Source organism: Octopus bimaculoides, chromosome 8 (genome assembly GCF_046866305.1).
Source record: "Octopus bimaculoides isolate indiv1 chromosome 8, ASM4686630v1, whole genome shotgun sequence".
Lineage (NCBI taxonomy): Eukaryota > Metazoa > Mollusca > Cephalopoda > Octopoda > Octopodidae > Octopus > Octopus bimaculoides.
This window is the reverse complement of record NC_142935.1, coordinates 62,670,561-62,678,191: the sequence shown is the minus strand read 5'-3', so window position 1 is coordinate 62,678,191 and position 7,631 is coordinate 62,670,561. Positions and strand designations below refer to the sequence as shown.

General features: G+C 38.0%; 1 protein-coding gene across 16 annotated transcripts in view; it reads left to right on the top strand.

Moving 5' to 3' along the window:
- LOC106883493 (uncharacterized) overlaps nucleotides 1-7,631 on the top strand; it is a 379,952-nt gene that overhangs the window by 225,603 nt on the left and 146,718 nt on the right. For 4 of the 16 annotated variants that reach the window (XM_089356612.1, XM_089356598.1, XM_089356615.1 and 1 more), the window contains exon 1: nucleotides 4,648-4,869. The exons of 10 other annotated variants lie outside the window; for them this stretch is intronic. The gene's annotated coding sequence lies outside the window, so the exon portion shown is untranslated. Of the gene's footprint in view, nucleotides 1-4,647; nucleotides 4,903-7,631 lie in introns of those variants that run through there. 2 more of the 16 variants (XM_089356623.1, XM_089356606.1) reach the window with 1 other exon arrangement.

The window sequence follows — 7,631 nt, the reverse complement described above, 5'->3', positions numbered from 1 at the left end:
TACTATGGCTGAAGGACACATTCGATAACATAGTCCTAGATATACCATGGCTGAAGGACACACTGGATAATGTATTCCTAGATATACTATGGATGAAGGAAATGTTTATGGATGATTTAGTGAACAATATCTGAAGGACACATGGGGTATTATAGTTTTCGATATATATTATGGCTGAAGTAAAGCCTAGACATGATGGTCATGGTAGGAATGCCTCTGATCATAGGCATTGAGGTTAAGCAAAAACATAAAACAACAAAAACACAGGCTGACAGTAAATAGAGAGTGAGTTTTATTGAGTAAAAAACGGGAGAGAGAGGAATGATTAATAATGAGAAAGATAGGCATGTGTCTGTGTGTGGGTGTGTGAGTCCATGTTTGTATGTGCATATAGAGAGATAGATAGATGGACAGACAAATAGACGGATGGATGGATGGACAGACAGATAAATAGAGAGGTAGAAAGAGATAGATAGATAGATAGAGATGTAGGTAGATAGGGAGATAGATAGATAGATAGATAGATACATTGATAGATGGATGCATAGAGAGATAAATAGCTAGATAAACAGATAGACAGACAGACAGTCAGACAGATAGATAGATAGATTGATTGATAGATTGATTGACTGATTGAAAGAGTGGCATATATATATATATATGTGTATATATATATATATATATATATATATATATATATATATATATATATATAAACAATATATGAGTATATGCATATATATGTACATGTATGTATATATATATATATATATATATATATATATATATACATACAGAAGGCAGACTGTATGACGCATGCGTACGAACAACCATGCTACATGGCAGTGAAACATGGGCTGTAACTGCTGAGGACATACGTAAGCTCGCAAGGAATGAAGCCAGTATGCTCCGTTGGATGTGTAATGTCAATGTGAATACCCGTCAGAGTGTAAGTATCTTGAGAGAAAAGCTGAACATTAGAAGCATCAGTTGTGGCGTGCAAGAGAGACGATTGCGCTGGTATGGACATGTGGTGAGAATGGAGGAGGATAGCTGCGTGAAAAAGTGCCACACCCTAACAGTTGAGGGAACCCGTGGAAGAGGTAGGCCCAGGAAGACCTGGGCTGAGGTGGTGAGGCAAGACCTTCGTACATTGGGCCTCACCGAGGCGATGACTACGGACCGAGACCTTTGGAAATGGGCTGTGCGTGAGAAGACCCGGCAAGCCAAGTAAGATCGTTGCCAGTGCCCCTGGACTGGTTCTTGTGCGGGTGGCACATGAGATGCACCATTTTGAGCGTGGCCGTTGCCAGTACCGCCTGACTGGCTCCTGTAGGATTTTCGAGCGAGATCGTTGCCAGTGCCCCTGGACTGGCTTGTGCGGGTGGCACATAAAAGACACCATTTCGAGCGTGGCCGTTTTCGTGCAGGTGACACGTAAAAGCACCCACTACACTCTCTGAGTGGTTGGCGTTAGGAAGGGCATCCAGCTGTAGAAACTCTGCCAAATCAGACTGGAGCCTGGTGTTGCCATCCGGTTTCACCAGTCCTCAGTCAAATCGTCCAACCCATGCTAGCATGGAAAGCGGACGTTAAACGATGATGATGATGATGATGATACAGACATACATACATACATACATACATACATACATATGTACAGACAAACAGACACAGATAGATAGAAAGATAGATTGATTGGCTGATTGATTGAAAGACAAATATATATATATATATATATATATATATATATATATATATATATGTATATATGTAACACACACATACACACACACATTCATACATATATTCATGCATACAGACAGACAAACAGACAGATTGACAGACAGTTAGACAGGAAGATAAATAGACAGGTAGATAGATAGATAGATAGATAGATAGAAAGATAGATGATTAGATAAATATAGATAAATAGATAATAGAAAGATTGATTGATTATTGATAGATAGGTAGACAAGTAGAGTAAGCTGGAGACCGAGGTGACAATATTCCATCAGGTAAACAAACCCAACCTGAGGGACGTGAAATGATGACACCTTTACACACACACACACACACACACTACTAATTTATGATAACTGATAATGGTAGTAGTGGTCAGCAATACATACAAACATACTACTAATACTGCTACTATTACTACTACTACTACTACTACTACTACAAGGTACCGCATAATGCCGTATTATTATTAGCACGGCTACTATCTGTCGGTATGGAGTAGTGGTAGTGGTGGTAGTAGTAGTAGTAGTAGTAGTAGCGTGAAGAAGAAAGAAAAGATGAAGCAGTGGTGTCATGACAGCTGTAGATTTTGGTGGTGCTTCTTGTCTTGTTCTTCCTTGTTTTCCCTCTTTATCACCACCACCACCACCACTCTGCACTACATTTGTAAGAACTGACAAGATATATAAAAAAAAAACATTCTCTGGAAGTGCCATCCCTGTTATTGTTGTTGTTAGTAATAGTAGTGGTTCTGGTGGTTGTATCGGTGGTGGTGATAGTGGTGGTAGTAGTGGTTGTGGTGGTGGTGGTGATTGTGATGGTGGTGGTGAAGGTGGCAGTTTATCTTGTTTTACATAGATGTCATGGTTGTTGTGACACTGCAGTGAAATTGCAAAGATGCTGGTAGTTGTGGCAAAAGGAAGGACACTTCACTCACTGACATCACATTGATGATGATGATGATGATGATGATGATGTTGATGATGCTGATGGTGGTGGTGGTGGTTGTGGTGATGATAATGATGATGATGATGATGATGATGATTATCATTATTATTATGATGGTGATGTTTGCCTCCCACCCCAAGGTCTGGCCTGATCCAGCTAACCTGTGGTCAAAGACGCTCCAGCCATGCCCATCCAAAATATATCATTTAAATCTTGTATAACGTTATCCGCTAATGTGTCCTGCTTTGTTTCAGTCACCGTTAAAGAGAGAGAGAGAGAGAGGGAGAGAAAGGAGAGACTTTGGCTGCTATTTCTAGCTGGTCGAGTAACTCCACCCTCTGCCCTTCCTGTCAGTGGCCTCTCTCTTTGGTCACTGGATGGTAATGATGGTCATCCCTATCATCATCATCATCATCATCGTTATCATCGTCGTCGTCGCAGTTGTTTAGCTCCAGATTCGCTCTGATCAAGTTGACCTATCTATGGTCGACAGCATTCCAGCCACGACCATCTGGATTTTTTTTTTTTCCTTTTATTTTTTCAGACAAGGTATATCTAGGACTACATTATCACAATGTGTCCTTCATGTTAGTAGTAGCGCTGGTAGCAATGCTTTAGACATGTAGACGTCTCTCTGTAAATGCTGTTGCGTTTGAGCTTGTTGTTGTTAATGTGGTGGTGGTAGTAGTAGTAGTAGTAGTAGTAGTAGTAGTAGTAAGAAATAACTGATTGAGCTCAAAACACTTCCAGCCGTAACCATCCTGCCTTTCTTTTTCAAAGACTATGAGGTGGAGGTAGGGATTTGAAATGAATTTAGGTTGCTATTTCTCGCAGGCCGAGAATCCATGTAGGAGCTCACACTGTTGTTTTCTTGTCGTTTAACCCCAGGTCAGTCCGTGTTAAGCAGTCCATATGATGAAAAGAGTTCCAGAGCATTGTTACACCTTCGTCTTGGTTTCAGGATTAGGGTATCTGGGACTATACCGTGCAAGTGTGTCGTTTCTTTGTTGAAAGACAAGTGAGGTGTAGGATTTGAGGGAGATCTAGCTGTTGTTTCTAGCAGGTCGAGCAAACCACGAATAGTGTTGGTAGCGGTGGTGGTGTCCTTGGTTTTATTGTTGTTGTTGTTGGTGGTGGTGGTGGTAGTAGTGGTAGTAGTAGTAGTAGTAGTAGTAGTAGTAGTAGTAGTAGTTCGGTGAAAAGTGTAGGGAAGCGTGATCAGAGGATTTAATTCTCCCTGCTAGAGAAAGAGAGAGAGAGAGAGAGAGAGAGAGAGGGAGAGAGAGAAAGAAGTAGGAAGAGAAAGAGAGAGGCGAGAAAGACAGGGTATGAGAGAGATATACGCAGTGTGTGTGGTGTTTAAGAGTCTCCCTCTCTCTTTCTCTCTCTCTCTCTCTATATATATATATATACATACATACATACATACATACATACATATATATATATATATATATATATATATATGTATATGTATATGTATATATACGTGTATATTCATGTATATATATACGCACACACTCTTAGAGGGAGCTTTTGACTGCTAATTGCATGGATAATCAAATGTTTAAACTCACGATGTTAGATTCGTGAAACACTATCGCTGAACACACACACACACACACACACATATATATATATATATATATATATATATATATATATATATATATATATATATATATGTAAATATATAAACGTGTATATATGTATGTATGTATGTATGTGTATTTGTGTGTGTGTGTGTGTGTTTGTGTGTGATTGAGTGAGATAGAGAGAGAGAGAGAAGAGAGAAAAATACAGACGAATAAAGTAAGTGGGTAGAAGAAAATAGCGAAAGGTTGTGAAGGGGACGAAGACGACGACGGGGGAGCGTAGAAGAAGAAGAAGAAGAAGAAGAAGAAGCAGAAGGCGCGGTAGCAGCAGCTACAAAACAACAACAACAACACTATCAGCAGCAGTAGTCGTAGTAATAGTAGTAGTAGTAGTAGTAGTAGTTGCTCTCATCTATTCGCGCATCTTAGTGAAAACTACACACATACAGACACACGCACACAGACATACACACACAGTTATATGTAGATATGCATATACAGATGGCAACTACGGTATTACCCCCAGAGCATCAAGATCCCGGCTTCAAGATGTGAATGGATATATATATACACATATACCTATGTATTTATAGCTTTCATTCTTCATTTTCTACACGTATATATAATTTTATATGTTGTTATGTTTTCATTGACGAAATGCTTCTTTCTTCATGTCGACAATTTTCTTTCGATATCCAAGCAAGAATCTGCGTGTGTATATATGTATGTATGTATGTATGTATGTATGTATGTATGTATGTATGAATGTATGTATGTATGTACGAATGATTCCGGATGTATGTATTTGTGAATGTATGTATGTATGCATGTATGTATGTATGCATGTGCGTGCGCGTGTATATGTATGTATGTGCGTGTATGTATGTATGTATGTATGTATGTATGTTCCGTGTTCTATGGCAGAACACGATTGAATCCTTGTATGTTGGTTTATATACTGTTTTCACTACCTCGCATATATGTATATACATTAGTTGTGCATATATAACAAGGTTTATGTGTATACCGTATGTGTGTATGCATGTATGAATCTGAATGTACGTGCATTCACACACACGTACATATACACATACATAAATACATACATACATGCACACACACACACACACACACATATATATATATATATATACACACCGCTATCTTCTGTTGCACGAATGGATCAAAGATTTTCTATAAATGCAAGGTGACTGGTTTGCAAAGAAACTGGCCATATGCACGGGTTAGTAACTCACTCAGGATACCCTATTACCTTTCTCTATATAACACGTATCATATATATATATATATATATATATATGTGTGTGTGTGTGTGTGTATGTATATGTATGTATGTATGTATGTATGTTTGTATGTATAGTGTTTGTGTGTGTGTCTATATTTATCTGGTTACCTATATCGGGCTATAGACCTACCTGCCTTTATGTCCATTCATCTCTACACCACACCTCATGTGTACATACGTGAGTGTATATATACATATATATATTTTTTTTTTTTTATATATATATGTATATGTATATATGTTGTGTGTATACACGCGTATATATTTATGCATATAGACTTCTATAATTGTAGATTTCTTTGTTTATATTATATTTCACTCTTTCAAATCACACACACACACCTTTGGTTTTTCGCTAGCGGGAGGAAGAGAGCTCAATACGTAAAGCAGAGCATATGTAATTTTGTAATTCTTGTTGTTCCTATCTGCCGGGACTATCACAGGTGTTACTCAAGAGCCTTAAGTTTCGTGCCAAAGCTCTTCGTGCCAAATTTCGGCAAGTGCTTTTTGGCACGAAACACTCGTGCGTTGAGTAACACCTGTAGTGTTCTCGGCTAAATAACACTCACACCCACACATACACACGTTTATTTTCCATATTCGTATACCTCCATGCACGCATGCATATGTATGTATGTATGTATGTATGTATGTAAACACACACATACGCATCTGTAGATTCATGTTCGCCAATAACATCAGCTCCATCGGCACCAAGAAGTGATGTTGTGTCAGTATGTAAATGCCGATACTACACACAACAATCTCTGCTGCTACTATTACAGACTGCTGCACCACGGTGTATCTATCTTACTACTATCTCAACACCAGTGGCTGGTGACTGGTGACTGATAAGTTGGTAGGTTGGTGTCGGTTCGCTATTGATGGTAGTGGTGGTTGTAGATGTGGTTGGCTGTGGTTGTCGTTGTTGTAAGTGGTTGCGGTGTTGGTGATGATGATGAAGATGATGGTGTTAGTTTTAAGGTCTACAACAGCAAGCGGCTGCAATATTTATATGGTTGGCTGGCAACTGTACGGATAGCGAGAGAGAGAGAGAGAGAGAGATAGACAGACAGACAGAGGAGAACGGATTTGTAGAGTAGAGAGGAGATAGAGAGATAGAGAGAATGTTGAAGAATAGAGAGATAGGGTAGCAGACATTACCGAATAGAGGGGGTACCAGTTAAAGAATTTATCAAGGGACCCTTGTCACTATATATATATATATATATATGTATATATGTGTGTGTGTATGTGTGTATAATTATAGAAACTGCAATTGTACATTATAGGGGGTATGTATAATTGTGTATATTTGAATATGTGTGTAACGGTGAGTTATCCTTTATACAACACATCAATGAAAGCAGCCTTCTTTCTATATATATTCAGTGAGATTTATAATAGATGATACTCCTGTACGTTTTTTTTTGTACGTATATGAAAACCATGGGACCCCGATTAAGGTATCCACGCTAATGTGTATATATGTACCTTTGTATATGTGTCTGTGTAAATATATGTATATGCGTGTGTGTGACAAAGTTGTCTATAGATATATCAATATAAAAACCTTTTGCGTTCAGTGAATTTTGTAATACTAGTAATATTTTTACATACATACATACATACATATACATATATATATATATATATATATATATATATATATATATATATATATATATATATATATATGTATATATATATGGTCAGAGGTAGAAATAAGGCTCTGGGTAATAATGATTAGAGGGGGTGCTTTTTTTATATAATTATTTAATGTTATTTTGTATATATTTGACAATCGATGTTCGGGGTTGTTTCGTTGTTCATCGTTCAGTTAGGACAGAACGAACAAAGGACGGAATCACTAAGTGGCTGTTTGACCTGCTATAAATAATAGTAGCCGAAATCTTCCTAAATTAATCAAGCATTGCCGTTTTAAAAAGACGAGGTCATCATAGCAGGAACACCTTTGACTACTTGATCAGGGCTAAACACCGACAATATGTGTTTTACGCAGGGTACTTCGAATTGCT